The 20,402-nt window shown below is 53.3% G+C and overlaps 1 protein-coding gene across 1 annotated transcript in view; it reads right to left on the bottom strand.

Annotated features, from left to right (window-relative positions):
- The window catches only part of ZCCHC24 (zinc finger CCHC-type containing 24), a 59,145-nt gene that overhangs the window by 20,119 nt on the left and 18,624 nt on the right, over positions 1–20,402 (bottom strand). The window lies entirely within an intron of this gene.

The raw sequence follows: 20,402 nt of genomic DNA, 5'->3' as shown, positions 1-20,402 counted from the left end.
TTCATAGGTAGGCTGGTCCCTGGCTCTGCATCTGAGGCCATCCCGGGCAAGGCCTGGTCAGATGTGACCTGGCTAGATGTGGCCATGACCAGCCCAACCCTACCTGGCTGGAGGGAGGCTCTGCCCAAATCCTGAGGGCAGGGCTGGGGGCAGGAAGGTGGTGGGTTAGGAGGAAGAAAGGCCTCAACCTGGAGTGAGACTATGGGTGTGAGAGCCACAGCCCCAGGAAGAGGGGACAGGGGAACTCAGCTCAAAATAGCAATGGGGGAAGGGTGTGGAGAGTGGCTGAGTGCCAGCAAAGAAATCTGATCTGCCCTGGCCAGTAAAACACTGAAGTCAGCAGTTTGGGGCCACTCTGGCAGGAGCCAGGGGCTGGGGCGGGGAGGCTGCAGGCCTGATTCCAGCTTGGGCTCTCTTCTCACATCAGTCCCTCCTCCCCCTGGCCTCAAGTTCCTCATCTGGCCACTGAGGGAGCGGGAGAAGCAAGCAATGTTTCAGAGAACTTTCAGTAGGTGAGTGTTGGAGTCACAGACACGATGCTGTGTGCCATGCACCTGCCTTGTAAGTAGCTTCCTTGCGATCCAGTTTCCAGATGAGAAAAAGAGGCCCAGAGAGGTTAAGTCACCTGTCCAAGGTCACAAAGTAGGTAAGTGGCAGGGCTTGAACCCTGGGCTTTCTGGCTGTGGTCCGATACCTTCATTGCTGAATGAGGTCCAGAAGGCTATGGACTGGTTTCAAGGTCACCTGTGGCAACTGTAATGGTGCAGGGGTTAAGAGGTTCCTGGGGGGTCAGTCCAGGCATCTGCCAGCTTTTACTGTCATTCCACAGTGTCGACAGCATTGGAAATCAGAGAGTGAATCACAGGGAGGAGGGTGTGCATGTGTGTGCATGAGCATGTAGGTGTATTTGGGCATGAACATGTGCGTGTGCATGCCTCTCATGGTCATGGCAGAGCATCAGATGCAGCACAAACCTCCCCATGTTCTTCCCCTTGGTGGGGGGAGGGGTTGTCTGGCAGTGTTAGAGCTGTTCTGATGTGACTTTTCAGGGGGTAGCAGGGAAAAAAGCAAACCTGACACTTCCCATCCCCACAGCCCAGGCTGCAGCTGACCTTGCTTCTTCACCCAGGGACTAAAAAAGTCTGCAAACTGTCCCTTCCACACTGTTCCAAAGGGCAAGAGTGCCCAGCGTGGCTCTGCAGCAGGCAGGATGATGGCACCTTGCTGGGTCCCCAGATGCTCCATTCCCCTCCTTGGGCCCTAGGTTCCCCAGCTGGAAAACCCTCATAGCTGTTGCTATGTGCAGCATTATGTCCATTCTCAATACAGCTCCTATAGATGAGGAATCCGAGGCACAGAGAGGTTGGGACTTGCCTGAGGTCACACAGCCAGAAAGTAGCAGAGCTGGGACCCAAACACAGGCCTGGCTGACTCTCATAGAACCATATGCCTTCCATGTGGCCGGCAGCTCCAATCCTCTGGGGTGCCCTTGCCCTTGTCTATGGGCAGCCCCACATGACTAAAACCCTGCTGGCACCCTGAGAAGGGAGAACAGGGAGTGTGTGACCATTGCAGAAGAGGGGGCTAGAGGGTGGTGCTCCTTCTCACACCCACTGCCACACATGCCAGCCCCACTACCTGGCAGACACTAGTCTCTCAGAGTGGAAGCTGCACTATCCCCTGGAAACTTCCCTTGACTGCTCCTGCCTGCAGGGGCCCCTCTGGTCTCTGTTCCCCACTGGGCTTGTTACAGAACAAACAAGGGGGGCCTGGGACGATATACTGTTACTGAAAGAAGCCCTCAGGTCCGTTATGTCCACCACCAGAGGAAAGACGTCTCTCAATGCCAGAGATTCGTGGAAAGAAAAGGAAACGTTTATTTAATGCTATACAAACTTAAAGTAGTGACCTAATGTCTTCATCAAAAATCCTAAAGTCTCTTAAAACACCCACAAACAGACACAGTCCTTCCTTCCCCCTTTGCCCAGTCCAGAGTACCGTATCTCAGGGAAGGAAATAGAAGTCCATGGCTCAGGCAGCTCCCGGTTCTTCTCAGTTAGTCCTCCATCTCGACTGGGAGACCTCCTTGGGTTCCCAGCACCCTCAGCTGAGTCTCCGGGATCTCTGCTAAAGCCAGGTGGTGGTTCTCCCTTCTAAAGCTGCGGGGATCCCCACTCTGGCACAGGCACGTGGTCCTCTCTCCCAGGGCCACGGGAGTCCCCACTCTGCCAAAACTGCGTGCTTCTACCCACAAAGCTGCGGGGAGGGGAGTCCCCACTCAGCCAAAACTGCGTGCTTCTACCCACAAAGCTGCGGGGAGGGGGGTCGCCACTCTGCCAAAGCCGAGTGGCGATTCTCTGCTAAAGATGAATGGTTCTCTCCCCTGCCCACTGGCGACCGCGTCTAGGTTTAAAATCCCCGAGCCAGTCTTCCTCTGCAGCCCCATTTCCAACTCCTCCTACAATCGGCCTCACTTGCCAGAATTCTCAAAGCCTTCCAGCTTTACTGGGCTGCCGTCATGAGTCTGGGCAGGCGTGGCCCCATGTTATGGAGCCAATCCTCTCCAAGCTCCCACGCAGGTGCTGTAACTCGGGGGACCTGCCCACCCCAGTTACGTCTTGGTGGGGAAGTTCCTTTCCATCCCCCTGGCCCAGAGCATGGCCATAGCTATGTGTGCCCCTTCCCCCAACTCACACCTGTGGGGGAAAGGGGTGAAGACATCTTAAAATCTCCTGGACACCTTGAGTTCTGGACCCCATTTCAAATGCCCATTTGGGGTCCCCCCTCTTGGCTGCACCCTGTAACAGGCTCACCTTGTCACTCTCTGTGCCTCAGGCCCCTCAGGCGGCACCAGGACCCTACACACCGGCGGAGGGAAAGCAGTGTACATACGTCCTGCAGCCTTGCACACAGCCCCTCTGCCAAGGTTCCCAGCCAGGTCCTTCAAAGTGCTGACACTGTGGCCAGAGCCAGACAGACATGGGACCTGCCCCCATGGTGTGTCTGTCCCAGAAAAGCTCTAGCATGGGAGCCGGGCTGACCAGGCTGTGTGCTCTCTCATTTACTCAGCATGGTGACCCTACCACACACAGTGCTAGGAATACCAATCCATTTTCCTTACCAGAAAACTAAGGCTCATTTCCAAAGCCACGGAGGTGCAAAGTCTGCATTCTCTTTTTCTGACGCTGATGCCAAGGCTCTTAGTTCTAGAGCCCAGGCTATTCCTTACCCTTGAGCAGGCATCGAACCACCTGGAGGCTCCTTATAACACAGGCCACTGGGCCCTGACCTAAAGTTTCTGAATCCCTAGGTCTGGGGTGGGTCTCAGAATCTGCATTCTAGCAAGTTCCTGAGTGACTCTGCTGGTCCTACTTTGGGAATCACTGTTCAAGCAGACGTGTCAGTCAGAGGCTATCTTCTCCACACTGCCCACTCCCCAAATGCTCATTCTACAGCCCAGGAAACAGACATAAAGAAGGCAAGGGGCCTAGTCCAAGCCATGGAGTTAGGGTCAGAGCTGAGAGTGGAGCCCAGGGCTCCTCACTCCAGGAGCTGGCCTGGATGCAGGACCGTGAGGCTGCTAGGCTCGGATGGGCAACAGCCTGTGGTGGGAGGAGGGGCCATTTCTTTAAAAGCAGGGGTGGTGGAGATGGTGGCAGGGTGCTGGGGGAGGGCTGGCCTGGCTCTCCTGGACCAGCCCCAACCTGTGACTCCTCAGCATCTGGAAACTATCATGGGGAACAATGAAGGGAGCAGGGAGCCTGGCTGCTCAGGGATCGGGGCTCTCGCCTTGTCCATTCGGAGAGCAAAGAAACCTGCGGCCCGTAGGCATCTCCTGCCTGTGCCTCCACCATCACTTTTTGCCTTGGCATTGGACACGCATGCAGGCCCCAAGGGGCCAGCTGTCAGGAAAAGTCAGCCCCTGAGCTACAGTAGGGGCTGGTGGCAAGGCTGGGTGCCCAGAAGACTGGCCAGAAGTCAAAAGATCCCAGCTGGCTTAGCTTTCCGCTTAGCCTGTGACACTCCAGGCTGATTATTGGGCCTCCCTGGGCCTTAGTTTCCCAAAAGGAAGCTCAGGTACCACCCCACACGAGCTGGCTGCTGACCACATACTGGCATGTATCTGACCAGCTTGCTGCCTGGGCCCATGTTGCCACCAGGGGCCCCACTGTCCTCTGAAGGTGGGTGTGTGGGGGGTGCTCACACACAACCAGCCAAGGAGCAAGAAAGGGACTGAGGGATAGTCACCATGTAGCACTCACACTGCCTGCCACCAGGTCCCCCACTCATGCCCTCAGTACTCACGTACCGAGTGTCTGTATCCACGAGGCAATGGAGCAGGGTGATGAACAAGACAGATGGAACCCCAGTCCCTAAGAACTTACAGTCAGTTGGGAAAGAAAAAACCAGGTATTTTATTCACATGAAGTTGTGATGAGGGCTATGAAGGAATGGGGCACAACAAGAGACACTAACGGGGCTCTTTTCTTCAGAGAGGGCAGCCACATGGCAGGGTCTGTCCCAACCTCTGAAGTGTCACAACTTAAACCGCTTTAAGGTGGGTGTTTCCAAACGGCCCCCCTGCTCCCTACCCCCAGCCACAACACACTGTGGCCTAGACAAGTCCTTTCCCTGCCTGGACCAGTTTTCCCAGGTGTCAGCGAGGGGAGGGAACAGAACCAGGAAAGGCCCGTGCTTCATCTTGTGTATCTACTACCAGAGCACTGTGCTGAGAAGATTTCTGTAGCTGTATCCTAGCTCAATAGGCCAAAATGGTGTGATTTTGGTGATGTCTACCTCACCATGGTCTTGGGCGGGGGTGACAGGCACATGTGACCTGTGTTAGCATTCTGGCCTAGGTAATTCCTAAAGATCCTCTGGTGCAAACGCTCCCCAAGTAGACAGCACACAGGCTGGAGACGCCGAGTTCCTGGAATGGGCCCTGGCTTGCTGTGAGAAAGGGGCCATTGCTTCCTACTCCTCTGGGCCCGTCACAGGAGCTAATCTTGCCCTGCGTGTGTCACATGGCTGTTGTGCCTTCCAAACATGACCCTGGCTGCAGAAGCACTTTAGAATCCTGACACTTCCTCCAGGAAGCCTCCCAGCCCTCCCAGCTGACATCCCCCAGCCCCTGTGGGTCCCCTGCACTTTATATGTCTCTGCAGGAAGCACACAGGATGCCCCACTCAGTTTATGAGTGTTTTGCCTCCTCCCTGGGCCACTCCCCAGGAACAGAGGCCATGCAGGACTCCTCTCTGAGCCCCAGGCCCAGAATGGGTCTGGCACAGAGTAGGGGGCCTCTGGGGAAGAGGTGAAGAACAAAGTGACCATTTTGGACATTACTATCAGCATGGAATAAGTAGCTAGAGGAGAAAGTCAGATAGAGTTGGGGTGGCATGGGGAGGGGGGCAGGCAGCAGCCTGGTGACTTCCTGGACGAGCATGCCAGCCCATGTTCCCGGTCCTCAGTGTGGCTATTGTCCCCACTGGTCCAGAGAGAAGGCTCAATAGGCCCTCTGTCCCTCCTTGGGCAGGCCAGTCCAGCTCGGTGGCGTCCCACCCAGGCAGCTGGGAATCAAGGGCCGACACTTCCTGTCCCCACTGCTAGTGTTCAAGTGTTCTGACAGGTGGGGGAGGGGAGGGGGCTCTCAAGACAAGCGCCCATCTATGTCCCCCAGAGGAAGGCTGCCCAGCTGGGGGATGAAGCAGGAGAAGGGACAGCAGCGCTGAAGACATGCTCAGCCCTGTGTCTCCACCCCTCTCTCCCAACCAGCTCCCTCTCTGAGCTGGAGCTGTCAAGAGGGTTACTCTGGCCCTCTCGCTCTTGCGCAGGCAGGCCCAGCACATCCTTGCCTCACCTCAGGGGCTTTGCACTTGCTGTTCCCTCAGCCAGGAATTTCTTTCCCACAGATCTCCACATCATCTGTTCCCTGCTTCACGTGTCTCTATTCAAGTTGCATTTCCTCAGAAAGGTTTGCCTGGCAACTCTGTCTGAACATGACCTAACACCACAGCATATCTGTTTTTATTTCTTTGTTGTCTGTCGGGCAACAGAATGCGAGCTGAATTAACCCCTTCTCTTTCATGTTCACTATGGTATGTTCCCAGCACCCAGAACAGTATCTGGCAATTAGTAGGTGCTCAATAAATACATACTGAATGAACAGATAAAGTAACACACTCAAACACTGCTCTGTACACCCCGCCCCTGTCCTCAGGCAATTGATTAGCGGGGGCTCTGGGAGGTGAGGTGACCTCCAGGATCACACAGCCTGTGTGTGCAGGGCAGGACAGAGCTCAGACCTCCTGAAGCCAAGTCCAGTGCTCAGGGACAGTCTGAAGCACATGCAGAGAGGAAGGGTGGCCCACTTCCAGACAACTCTCCCCGTGCCTTCTGGAGCCACGTGCTCAGCCTGGGGAGACCACCATGCTCCCTCAGAGCTTCTTTCAACCTCAGAGGGCTGCCTTGCCATAGGAGAGGGCTATTCAACCTGACACATGTCATCGGGGGGCACATTTCCCTCTCCAGGGGTGATGCCAGGGCAGTACTTGGTACAGGGGCCCAAGGGAAGCCCCTAGAAGCCCACCATCCTGGGTCCCTAGAGCCCATCCATATGCACTCCTTACTGGCCCCCGACCATCTCTCCCATCCTTGCCTCACTCCCAGCAGCCCAGAAGGCCAGAACAGCAGGAGTGGAAGGAACTACCTGGATGACATGGGCAACCTAGGCTTGTGGAGGCCCCAAAGCAAAGCCTCCTTCTCTGCCCACAAAGGGGCACTGAGCCTGTGCTCTGAACTGGGCCGGAGCGGGCACATGGCTGCAGACACACGCACTGGGCGGGCAAGACCCACATGGAACGACGCACACAGCTATTTTTCATGGGTACGCACTTTAAGATGAACTGCCAGCTCTATTTTAAGTTGACCGACAGGGAAAGAAGTGGTCAAGAAGGCAGCAGAAGCTCCTCCTTAAACCTGTTCCATGGCCCTAAGGGAGGCACACTGGCTGAGCTTCGTGGCTCCCTGGGGCTTGGCAGCATTGTGCAGTGGCATGGACCTCTGTGTGCGTGTGTGCACCAACACATCGGGGAGGGGTGTGCGTGCTCGTGGGCATACTCGGAGCTCCTTGTACAGGTGCGGTGAATGTGGCTGTGCAGAGTCCCCTGCAATACACCTACTGCCACAGGCTTCAGTGGGTTGGGGGTAGGTCTGGGGCTGGCAGCCCTGGAGTTCTCAGAATGATTAAAAACAACTGAATGAAAAATTAGGAGACTCATGTGGAGGGAAGGAAAAATGCAATCACACTTATCTCTTCTGGAAAATGTCTTTCCTTTCCCTTGTGCATGACAAGGTGCCTGCTATCCATCTCATGACCTGCACCCTCTCAGCTGGCCAAAAGCAAAATGAAAGAGAGCTGTGGTGTGCAGCTCTGAGACATGGGTTCGAATCCTGGCTCTGCCATTACCACTAGCAAGTGCTTGGGGTAGTTTCTGAATCTCTCAGAACCTCTGCTTCCCACCTCTCAAGTGGGCATAATACTATCTATTGGGTGGGGAATTGAGAAGATTTAACGAGCTAGTGAACGCAAAGTGCCTGGCACGTGGTTGTAACTCAGTAAATAGAAGACCTCAACCCTCGTCATCAGTATGTGGACACTTGCGTAAAATTTCAGATGTCCTGGGCCTTTCTTTACACTCTTTCTTCCCTATATTGCCAGCCTTCTGAAAACCCAAGGAAATCTCTGAAATCCAAAATGTCACCGTCTTAGTAAATAGAAACAAGCCCACTGAGCCTCCTTCAACAAACATGAGGTGTGGTCAGAGCTGGGCTCTGTGCTGGTGTGAGAAGCTGGCAGCAGAGGAGGCCGACCTCGGCCCCTCCCAGCTTGTCGGGTGCAGGGTCTCATTTAATTCTCACAGTAACTGGGAGTTACAATCCACCAGCCCCCAGCCAGGAGGAGGGACTTTGTCGAGGTCTCCCAGGGAGTAAGTGGTGGGGGCCTCACCCCACACCTGACTGTGCACAGCCCACCCTCTGTCTCCTGGTGTCTGAGCCTCACATGCACTGGTGCCTCAGGGCACCAGTCCTGGGAGAGTGAAATGGGAGCCTGGGGTGTGGCAAGCAGGAAGTGGCCGGGGAGGTCACATGGAGCAGGGGGAGCATTCCTAGGCTTGGTGAAATCCAGCAGGCTACAGGCTTCTGTAACCCTGAGTCACAGGGCCAGTCCCCGTCACCTTAGGGAGACCTAAAAGTCAGCTAGGTCCTGCAGAAGGTCGATGGTTCTGTGCACACGGCAAGGCCTGAGAAGGACTGTCTGGAAGACACCATGGTGTAGCGGGACACTTCGGAGTCCTGGGTTTGGCACCAGTTCTGTCAGGCACATCACTGTCTCCTTCGGGGCCTCACTTTTCCCGCCTGGAATCGGGGTGTGTGTGTTTAGGGGAGATGCTTTGGATGCCATAGACTCCAACGTCTGAGAGCCAACACTGACACTCTGGGAACTGACAGCTCTGCTGTGAGACGGGGCCAGCGAACTGAGTGAGCGAGAGATGCTGCTCCACGTCTGAGCCGCTGCCCTTCCTTCCTGCTGCGTGGGCAAGCACGGCCCTCACACATGTTCTGCCTTCCACTCCTCTAGCGGCAGCGATGGGGCAAGAGCCGGAGCAGGGAGAGCTCTGTAGGGTCTCTGCCCTCCCCATCCCCGCTCTGCTGCCCGGGAGAGGCTGTCCAGGCCAAGCAGGGGAGGGGGCACGCATCCAAGCTCACACAATTACCACCTTGTCTCGGGGAGACAAAGGCTGGGCTCTAGGCTTTGGTGGCCAATTGCCCAGATGGAATGACAGATCAGAGTCACTGAATTTGGAAATTTTAAGAACGTTAGCACCATAATAGCTTAGATTCATAGAATCCCTAAAATCCATAATAACAATATGTTAGAATCATGGATGTGGAGAATCATCACTTCAAAGAATAAAGCACACTGAAACAGAAATATGTGGAAGAGTTCAAAATCACAGAATTTAGATATGGAATGATTACAGAACCTCAGACTCAAAAAACCCAGAGCAACCAACTGTCAGAACAGGCCAGTGTGAAGAACCTAGTTTCTCATAAAAACAAAACATTGTAATCACACAATCTAAGAATCGGGGGTTGAACATCAAACAATGTCAGGAGTCAGGAGTGGGACACCCCGGAAGACCGGTTCTCGAGTCCCACGGGACCTGCAACCTCGCATCCCCAGGCCCTTGGAAGGACAACGATGGTGTGCTCCCCTGCAGGGGCTCTCTCCACACCTGCCTGAGCTCCACACCCTTCAGACATGAACAAAGGTGCATGAGAATCACCAAGAGAGCTAAAAAAATGCTCATGGCAAGGCTTACCTTGGATCTACTGAATCAGAATTTCTAGCACCAAGCTAAGAAAACAAAAATTCCCTAGGTGAGTCCAATGTGAAGCCCCAGGCAAGAATCACTGATCTGGTGACCCTCTCTGCCCTATTACGGGGGCGGGGGGACGGGGGGCAGGGAATGCATGGGCCTGGCCAAGGACACACGTGGTGGGTGCCAGCCTCTAGACCAAGGTCAGCCTCCTCAGACCTTTCTCTACTTGTTTCCTCTCCTTGGACCCCTCTGGGTCCAGGAGCCCTTTCTCTTGCTCACTGCATCTGTCTCCGAAACGCCCTGCTCCAGGGGTGTTCCCAGTGGTCTTGGGCACCATTCGGGCCAGGACAGAGTGAGACACCTGGAGGCTACTAGGCTCACAAAGCCGCTCTCCCTCCCCCAACCCACATGCCAAAGCCCTTCAGGTCATTTCAAAGCGGGGCTGGAGGGGCACTGTGAAGGTCATCAAAATCAATCCCCAGCCTCTAAGGAGGCCTTCAAGGAAGAAAGAACCAAGGCCTCAGGAGTCATGAGCCAGCTGTCACTAGCTTTCTGTGTGGTCTTAGACAAATCACTCTGACTCTCTAGGTCTAAATGGCCTCCAGGCAGAGGCTGGACAGAGAACCTCTGGGAATCCCTTCCAGCTGTCTCGACTTCACACAGCAGGGCCACACATTTAAAGCAGTGGAGCCCATTGCATCCTTTGCTGGCTTGTTCCCGATCACTTAGGAAGTTCCTTCTTATGTCTAATTTGAAGCATTCCAGCTGTAGTTTCAGCCCTTTGCCTTCCTGCATAAAGATGGAAACTATCTGGGCACAAATGCCCTTACTTGCTCAGAGGGAATCCCCAGCTTCTGCACTCTGGCTGAGGGAGGGTGCCCTTCTCTCCTGCCTTTGTTATAGGTCTGGGTTGGCCTTGCTGACTCCAGTAGGAGCTTCACTCCCAAACAAATTGGGCGGGGCCTCAGCAGGGGCTGCCACAGCAGCAGAGGCTGTCAGAGCCATGCCTGACCCTGGTTTTCATCTGATGTCCTCACAGCTCCTAAGCAGCTAAGCAGGGCAGAGGTACTGCTGGGCTGGAGCATTTCCTCCAGAGAGATGGGAATTTCCAGCTGAGAACCCTTTGGGCTATGGAAAGAAGGCCCAAGAGGTAGCCTCAGGAGTGGAGAAGTAGAAGCTCAGATAGCCCTTAGACCAATATTTCCCAAATTTTAGCGGGGCCACGAGTTACCTGGGAGCTTCTGGAAGTGCTGATTCTGAGTCTGCAGGTCTGGGGTGGGGCCGAGGGATCTGCATTTCTGATAAACTCCTAGTGATGTACCTGCTGGCCCACGGGCCACACTCTGGGAGGCAAGCCTTTAGATGTTCATAAATAACAATGTATTCATCCCTAAGGACATGTACTTTTGTTCAGCTTGGCCTGACAGTCATTTCCAGCTCTGTTACATCATGAGATCCACACAGCAACCCCCAGGGGCAGACAAAATGCATGTTGTAGGGCCCACTGCACAGAAGGGGAAACTGAGATGGAGCAAGGGCAAGGGGCTTGTTCAAGATTACCCACCTGGCTATGCTCCCTCCTCTAAACTAGTCCTCTGTGGTTGGTCAGAATCATACACCTTGGCAATGACTTACCTCAGCCAGCGACTCCCTGTCCTGCCTCCCACTCAACTATGCAGGCCTGGAGGCATCGGCCAGCTCCTCTGCCCTGAAGACTCCCAGGGGTCTCCAGGAAACCCTGGCTGAACTGTGCTGGCTACTGACCTGGCTCTTAGAGGGTTGAGTAGGTGGAATCTGCCAGGCTCATTGGGCTTAAATTCCGGTGGTGCCCTTGGCTCCTATGTGACGCTGGGGGAATTCTTTGATGTCTCTGAGAACATCGATGATGTGCAAGGACTCAGCATGGTCCCTGGCACACAGGGTACTCAGCCAGTGTTAGCTTCCTGCCTTCCTTTCCTTCCCCACATCCCATTTGGGCATTGTTCATTTTTTCCTTCCTTTTTTACATATTCAATATTTATGATTGCATGGCCTCTGAAACAAGACTGCTGGGGATTATATCTGAGCTGTGTAACCCTGGTCAAGTCACTTACCCTCTCTGTGCCTCAGTTTCCTCCTCTGTGCAGTAGGGGTAATAGTGCACAGAGGGCTGTTGTGAGGATCAGAGGAGTTAATACGTATAAAGTGCTCAGAGCAGTGCCTGGAACACGGCCAACGCTCCCTGAGAGTGTGCGCTGCTTCGCTGTTAATACCTTCTCCACACGATGGCCCCAGCTCTGCAGCAGGTGCCACGGCAGACACTGGGGCTACAGTATCGAAGCAGCAGCACTAGCTCACATCTGCTGAGCACTCAAGATGTGCCAGGCACTGTGCTAGTGATTTTGTGGACTTCCTGGCCCCACCCCGACCCTGCCCCAAGATCATAGTCAAAGAAAAATACCAAATACTAAGCTGGTTGTGCGAATTTCTTTTAGGAACACAAAGTGACTGATGGCTGGGGAAAGCTCAGAAGGCCTGTGGGAGGAGGGGATGCACAGCCCTGTTTGAGCCTCATGTTCCCAAGCAAGAAGCAGAGGAGCTTGGGTTCCTGTCAGCTTTTACCCCTTGTCATCATGCCTACTGCCTTGGGGACAGCACCCTCCTCACCACTACCCTAACCTGTGAAATGAGAGACACATGGCTCCTGCTCAAAGCCTCCCTCCCTAGCCAAAGCCAGGGGTGAGGCAGGATGCAAGTCGGGGAGGAAAGCCAGGGGCGCACTTTCTCCCGCAGTCTGATTTCTGCCTGGGCTGGAGCACAGCAGGTGCAGTGTGTCCTGGTGGATGGATCTGCCCCTGTGGGCAGAGAGGGTGGTGGGAAATGCCTGATATTAACCAGCTATGGGACCATGGACAAGACACTTAACCTCTCTGTGCTACCTTGTAGCAGAAGAAAAGTAAGAGGAAAGGAAGGCAGGGAGAGATGAATAGAGAGAAAGCGGGCATGAGAGGCAGCTGCTTCACAGGTCATATATGAAGGAGGTCTCATTTCTCTGGCCTCCCCACACCATGGGAGCCCCTTCCCTGTATCTGTGCCCTGATTTCTCTGCAGCCTGAACCTTAGAATGGGGGGACCTGAGGGAAAGAAGCCCAGCTCTTACAGGCAGGGCAGGTTGGTGGTGCCAAGTTTTCAGACTCAGACGCTGGGCCACCTCCTGCTCCAGACAAAGCCACAAGATACAGGTGGGGCTTGGTGCAGGCTCCCCATCCCGGGAAGGGGGCGCCCCAGATGCTGTGAGTGGTTTCTCTAACCACTGCCATCACAAGTATGCTTCAGAGAATCCCTGGCAGACAAGGGCAGAGGCCACGGCAGCCCCCTGGCTCACACCTACCCAGAAGCCCATACACCTTCCCTTGCTCCTCTCCAGTCATTTCAGCAAACATTTCGTGAGCACCTGCTGCATGCAGGCCTGAGCTCGGCTGCTCACTGGACAGTGGGGAGCACAGTACAACTAGATGGTTTTCAAAGCTCATCTGCTTGCCTGGTCACCTCTGGGTATCACAGAGACCCTGAGAGATCGGCGTCCTGGGTGACCCCACTTCACACACTAGGGGACACAGGGCTCAAGGGCAGGGTCAACTTGGCCAAGCTACTGAAAAGCAGGCCTTGGACAAGAGCTTGGGTCTTCTGACTCCAAGGCTCAGGCCCCCTCTGTGAGCCAAGTGGACACAGACCCGACCAGAGATGGGCCCTCAGAAAGTAGGAGAAAGGATCAGCCCCAGGCTAGGTGGGGCTCATCAAGATGGTGTAGGAGCACAGGGGACCCTCGACAGGAGAGGGTGCATTTGGGCTGGGCTTGGAGGAGGCAGAGAAAATGACACTGAATTACTGGCTGAGGGCACAGCACAGGCAAAGCCCTGGGGCTCGACGAGGCTCAGCTGAACTCAAATGGCAAACAGCTGAGAGCAGCTCCTGGTGCTCAGGCTGGGGCCACACTCCAGGACCAGGGCAGAGCAGAGCGGAAATCACACCATGGGGGGGATCTCCTGTCCTTCAGGTTCTAGATGGGGAGGCAGGAGAGGTGAGAAGCCATTAAAGGCCTTAGAACCAGGTCCTGGGTCGGGGGACTAGTCATGAAAGTGGTGTTCCGAGAGGAGAGCCCATGGGCCTGGGATGGCTGGGAAAGGTGTCTTGAAGGAGGGGGTGGGGTGGGGTTCAAGCTGGGCTCTGAAGGTGGGTAAGGAGGGAAAAGAGTAGGGAAAGGCACTGCAGGCCCGAGGGGTTGCTGGAGCAAAGGCACGGAGGCTGGAAAGCCCCTGGTGTGCGGGTGTGCAGGTGTGTGTGCGCCGGTGCGTGTGAGGTGCGTGTGTGTGTGTGTAAGCTGCCTGGCTGGGATGGGGCAGGGGGAAGGAAAGGGGAGGATTCAGTGCCATGGTGTCTCAGGCAGATTCTCATCTACCTCACACCAACCCCATAAAGCCAAGCTCCAGGTTCTCACTGTACAAAGAGGGCAGATGAGGCTCAGGGACCCAGCAATCTGACAAATATTGCTATGTTAACAAGAGAGCTGCCACTTACTGAGTGCTGTTGGGCACCAAGCACTGAATCAGCTGCGCTGCCCACCCACTGCACACAAACCCCCCAAGAGGTGGTGAGCCCATTTCACAGATGCCTGGGTGGAATTGTGCAATGTTCCCAGGACACAGGTATGACAGGGCAGAAGTGAGGTCTGTGGACACCTCAAGGAGACTTGGCTGCCCTGCACTCTCATGTCCTCTGAGGTTGAGGGGAGCAGAAAATGACCCCGTCAGAACCTTTCATGGGGCCTACAGAACTACCCTGAGCTGCTCCAGGAGAAAAACCATCTACATGAGAGGTTCAGGTCAGGAGTGTGGCCTATAGGAGGCCATGCGCAGGGGTTGTTAATAAGTGAGTGAGTGAATGGGGTCCTTCCAGTGTTCAGAGGAGGGCGACCTTTTTGAGCTTGAGGACAGGTGAAATCAGAGAAGGCTGCCAGGAGAAGGTGACACCAGGCAGCTATTCAACGCAAGGATGCAAGTGCTCCCCTCCAGGTCTCCATCCACTGAGCCTTGCAGGTGGTTCAAGAACCAGGTATAGGTCCTAGCTCCCAGGCTCTGCCAATATCCCTGTCCCTCAAGGCCCACAGGCAGAAGGTGAGGCCAACTGATATGGCAAGATTCCTGGGGGCTCCAGTAAGTATGGGGACATAGGAGCCCCAGGTCACCAGCTGTGGTCCATTTAAAAGGAGAACTGGCAGTGAGGATGTGAAACTGGCCCTCTGGGACTCTTTCCTTCTAGTTTGGGGCAGCAGGAAGGATGTACAAGTGACTATCCTGTATGCCCCCATGCCCTGTGCCCCACCCTCCATCCCCCCTACAGCTGCTCTCACTTGTCTGTGCCAGGGTAAGCACTTGGCAAGCCCATCTCTCTGCCTGGCCAGAAGGGAGCTGACAGCCCACAGGTGGCACTGGGCATCTTCCAGCCATGCCCACCACCCCTCCTCCTGGAGCGCCCACGTGCGCCAAGCAGAGCATCCAGGACCCAGTCCCTGCCTGTCTGCCCTTCCAGACAACCTGGGTGACCCAGTCACCAGAGCCTGCCCCTACCCCCACCCTAAGGCATCTGAGAAAGCACAGCCTTGCCACATGGCCTCCCTGCAGCCCATCCCCATGGTAACCCCCCTCTGTGGGATGAGGGTGGGATGAAGGGCCAGAGCCCCCTCTGGTGACCCCCACAGCCCCGAAGCACCTCTGAAGTGCCTCAAACAAGCTGAGCTGAGGCATAATAATAATGACAGTGATCAACATAGTCACAATAGCATATGACAGTGTCAGGGTGCATATGAGGTGCCAGGCTCTCTGTTAAGCATTTTGTATAAAATAACTCATTTATCTTCACAACTTCCCATGGGAAAGGTTTTTATTATCTTCATCTTACAGAGGAGAAAACTGAGGCCTAAAGACACTTAATTTTCCCAAAGGCCCCCAGCTGGTCTGAGGCAGAGCAGGGGGTTCAGCCCAGGTGGGCTGGCTTCTGAGGCCGTGCTCACCTCACTGAAGCACAAGGAGAGGGCCTTGGTTTGGGGACTTTGCCTGTGTCAGCGGTCACCACACCATCCCCAGCAACAACCATCCCAGCTAACATTCTCTGGGTACTCGCGACATTCCAGGTTCCGTGCCAAGAGCTGGAATAGCAGGGCCCAGGCCGCTCCACCAGTGCACCAGCCCAGGTTCCCGAGGAAGGGCCTTGCAGGGATGCCTGCCCTGCACAGAGGCCGGCCAGGGTCTCCCTCAGTGCAGTCCTGTCATGAGCTGTTTGTCTTCTCGCCCTGCCTTCTTCTTCCCCCTGTTCCTCCCTCCTTCCCTTCCTTCCCTCCCCACCTGTTCCCTTCCTCCCTCTATTGATCTTTCATAACATGTAGTCCTTGCCCTGTGCTGTGAGGAAATGTGTTTCCCCAACCAGAACACTGATGGGTCTGAGCCAACCAACGGCCCTGGGCCCCAGGTTCTGCAGGGGAAATCTTACATAGCCTCAGTCCCCTCTGCCTGTCCCTCCCCAGGATTCAGCCACTCAGGCCCAATGAAACCCAGGCCTGCAGTGAGGTCAGCACCTGAATGGGGGACTGGAAACCCCAGGCAGGGGTCAGACACGGGCTGGTGGCCTAGGCCCTCCCTGCCTCCTTAGGACACCCTATAGGGACCAGCCTGCTCTGACCTGGAGAGAGGTGCAAGGAGTGGGGTCCAGAGGGCTACAAAGACCGGGGTCGGGGAAAAGGGGGTCTGGCCCAGTCTCTGCTTCCCCCCTGCCTCCTGTCCCTCCCTGCAACAGAACCCTGAAACTATTTACACCCCTCCTCTAAGGTTTCAGCTGTTCTAGGATTTGATTCTTTCCCTGCTCTATTTTTCTTCTTTTGCAATCTCCAAGAAACATGAGCTGCCAGATGGGTGGGGGTGCTGATTGTTTTCTGTCTGACATCTGGATTTTGTTAGCAGCCCTGGGCATGCTGACTCAGAAATGGCAGCTCCCCTAGGCTCAGGCGCTCCCCAGACCCCTCACAGAGCCCCATCCTCAGCTGGACACAGGAGGCACAGGTGAAAACACCCCTCAAGCCTCCCTCACAGGAGTAACCTGTCCCCCAAGGATATATTGGGAGTGGTGGAGGCTGAGGGCTTAGAGAATTTCTGCTTTCAGCTCAGCGCCTGATGGATGGTTGCCAGGCTGGGTGCGGCTGGGCCTGACCACTCTGAAGGGTGGACAGAGGGCTTAGGGAAAGGATGCCAGATCCTGGATGTCCTGCCCCCATTTGCACCCCAGTCTCTATTCCTACAGAGGTGGTGAGTAGACTATCAGGGCAGGAAGCCCTGCACTGACCCCAAATTACAGATACATTTCAGAAATGAGGAAAGGTAGACCCAAATTACAGATACATTTCGGAAATGAGGAGAGGTTAAATGGCTTGTTTAAGGTTGCACAGGAGGTAAGTAGCAGAGTTGGAACTTGAACTTTGATCTTTGGGTTAAAAACTTGAAGCTATTCCTTCGACCTCTACAAGATGTCCCTTCACTAAGATCAGGGTCCTTATGTTGGCTTATGGACCTTTAGATAGAAGGTAATGTCTGGAGTTTCCACATCCTATCATCAGAGAGCCCCGTGGTGGCCACCCGATCTAAAGCAGCCTGCAGGTCTTCTTCAGGGCTACAGGATGAGTCTTATGGGCCCATTCCTCCACAAAACGTTGTTAAAAATGATATTTTATGACTGCTTTGGTATAAAGACAAACATTATCCAGGATACATTATCATTATTATTTTGTAATATTTATATTTTTATCCTCACCTAAGGGCATTTTTTTTCATTGCTGAGAGAGAGAGAGAGAGAGAGAGAGAGAGAGAGAGAGAGAATGCAAGAAAGAAGCATCTATTGGCTGCCTCCTCCTTTATGTGCCCGGACTGGGATTGAATGTGCCAGGACCAGGGATTGAACACGTAACCCTGGTATGTGCCCTGACTGGGAACCAAACCCACAACCTTTCCATTAGGGGACAATGCTCCAACCAGCTGAGCCACATTGGCCAGGGCTGCATTCATTATTGTTACATTTATTCTTTTCTTCTGGCTTTAAAGTAAATAAACATTAAAACATTTTTGTGGGCACTTAAGGAATCACAGGCCTGCCATTTGTCCTGGAGAAGTCAGCCTGGAGCTCTCTGTCAAACCACTCAGCTTCTGCAGAACACTTCTTGCTGTCTCATATCTCCTTATCTTATTAACGTGTGCTTACTGTCTAACTTCACCAACCAGAAGGTAAATTCCAGGACAGCAGAAACCTTTTCTGGTATATTCACTGTGGCATCTGTAAATGCTTAGCCCATTATAGGTGCTCCATAAATATTTGCTGAATGAATAAATGAAGGAGAGCCTATTTTTCCAGGCGGGTAAATGTGTATCCCAGTTAGGAGCACCCCACTTGCCCAGGTGGCTACCTCAAAAAGCTGGTAGCCTCCCTTGATACGTTATCCTTCCTCTCCTCACTCTCATGGTCACCATATCCCACAGGTGCTAGCTACATCCTCATGGTGTCCAGAATTTGTCCCCTCATCTCCAACCTTGGCTCACCCTTGCCCTATATCTGGTTTTACCCTCTATCCACATTCCTGGACTGGCTTTGCTAGCAGTCTTGCCTCCTACAGCCCAGCGTCTGACCTGCCACTAGTGTGATATTTCAAAATGCCAATCTGAGCATGTCACCTGAAACGCTTGCATGGCTTTCCCTTCCCTCCAGATAAAGTCCAAGTTTGTGCAGCCTGGTACACAGGCCTTTCACCACCTGTTGCAGCCACACCTCCTGCTCCTCCCCCTAGGCACCCAGAGTGCCAGCTGCCACCAAGGGCCCGCAATGCTCGGAAAGCAAACTCCCATTATATACACAATTGTTTGGAAGCCTTCCCTGCCTCAGACCTGGACTCCTCCTCTCAGAGGCCTCCCATGAAGCCCAGGCAGAGCTGGTTTCTCATTGCAAACCTCAACTGTAGCCCTGATCACCCTGAATGGCCAACCGTGTCTCAGTCTGTTCCATAGAGGACAGGGGTAGGGCCTTATCTAGCATAGGCCTGGCACACTATAGGAGCTCAGGAAGAGTTGGGGGATTGTAGTAGGTCCTGGTCCTGGCTCCCCTACACAGGCTGTGTGTCCTGGGCACAGATGTGACACCGAGCCAAGTCCTCATCACAAACCCACACAGCTATGCAGGCAAGTGCACCTGGCTCAAAGCAAGGTGCTACTGCTCAGGTCTTCACAGTTCTGCCACACTGGTGTACAGGGGACAGCATGAGATGCCCAGGCAGGTAGGTAGCAACCATGACTCTTCTACAGCCACCTGAGATCACTGCAGCCACTCCAGTGGGCAGCCCCCACCCACCCCTAGCCTCCTGGACTGCACTGAGACAGCAGACGCCCTGGGGCTGGACCAGAAGTAGAATCTACTGGACACACCAAGTTGGCCAGACCAAACCTAGTAAGTCCTCTGCCCACATTGTCCTTGTCCCTCTTTATTTCCAGCAACCCAACTTTTCAAAAAACTCTGACATTCTGAGAATGATAGTGGAGATCAAAGTTTGGATGCAAAGGCAGATAGAACCTAGTTTGAAAAGCATGGGCTCTTGAATCAGGAAGACACAAGTCCCAATTCCAGCTTTGCTGTTCATTAGCTGTGTAACTTCAGGCAAGTCACTTAACTTCTCTGGGCCTCAGCTTTATGATCTGGCAATTGACTGATAAGAGTTTTTTTAAAGAATTAAATGAGCTGATGCACAAAACATGCTAAACTCAATGGTAAACTCAATGCTTAGAAACTATTATCATTGTTGTTAATGTTATTATTACCCTTGAACTAGAGACCTAACACAACAGCAGAAGCAGGCTTTTCAAAACAGCATGGTAGACATTCTTGACTCCCTAGACTTCTTGAGCCAGTTCTGGCATTGACTAGAGATGGACCCTAGTCCAGGCACAGCCTCACCCCATGGGAGGGGCTGCCCTTCATCAAAATTGGAAACTGGTCTCCAGCACCTCACATTTCTACTTCAGGTCTCCCAGTCTTCCTGCAGAACCCAATCCCCCCACACTGACCCAGGGATCTATGAGAAGCCCCACTGTTTTGATGAGCTGAGCTCTTGATACCTTTATCACATGTTTAAGATTGGAAAAAAAAACAGGTTTCCAACCCCTGATTCCTGTGCTATACCATCTGGGACATTAGCAGTGAATGCTTTAATAGCATTTTCACTGTGCCTTCCTCAGAGCTCTGGGGCTGCATGAATAACGTTAGGAGCTAGGAAGGGCTAGCTTAGGGTGCTGCACATTCCACTCCAAGTTAGACCATTTTTAAGATATTTAGACCATTTAAAAATCACTTCACAAGAGAGGAGAAAGCAGCAGAAAAAATATTCAAACAAATAATGGCTGAAAACTTCCCAAATCTGATGAAAAACTTTAATCAACACATCCAAGCAACTCAAGAGACTCCAAGTAAAATAAAAAGGAAGAGACCCACAATGAACACATGATAATAACTACTGAAAACTAAACGTTGCTTTCTCTTGAAAGCAACAAGAGAAAAATGACATCATTTATAATAGAATTCCAATATTATTAACAATTGACTTCTCATCAGAAATAAAGGAAGTCAAAGGGAAGTAGGGTAACATATTCAATGCACTCAAAGAAAAATAAAACCTGTCGTCCAAAAATTCTATACCAAGCAAAGCTATCTTTGTGAAAAATGAAAGTGAGATAGCAGGTAAACAAAAATGGAGGTTTCATCGCTAGCACACCAACCTTTCAAGAAATGCTAAAGGAAGTTCTTCAGGCTGATAGCAAGTGACCCAAACAGCAATGCAAATAAACGTGAATAAAAACAAGGAGCACTGATAAAGGGATTATGTAATGTGAAAGACAGTATAAATAAATATTTCCTTTTGTTTCTTCTCTTAGCTGATGTAAAAAGCAATTGTATAAAACA

The sequence above is a fragment of the Phyllostomus hastatus genome, unplaced genomic scaffold (genome assembly GCF_019186645.2).
Source record: "Phyllostomus hastatus isolate PE091 unplaced genomic scaffold, TTU_PhHast_1.1 phas_contig_38, whole genome shotgun sequence".
In the NCBI taxonomy this organism is placed as follows: domain Eukaryota; kingdom Metazoa; phylum Chordata; class Mammalia; order Chiroptera; family Phyllostomidae; genus Phyllostomus; species Phyllostomus hastatus.
This window is presented reverse-complemented; position numbering and strand designations above follow the sequence as displayed.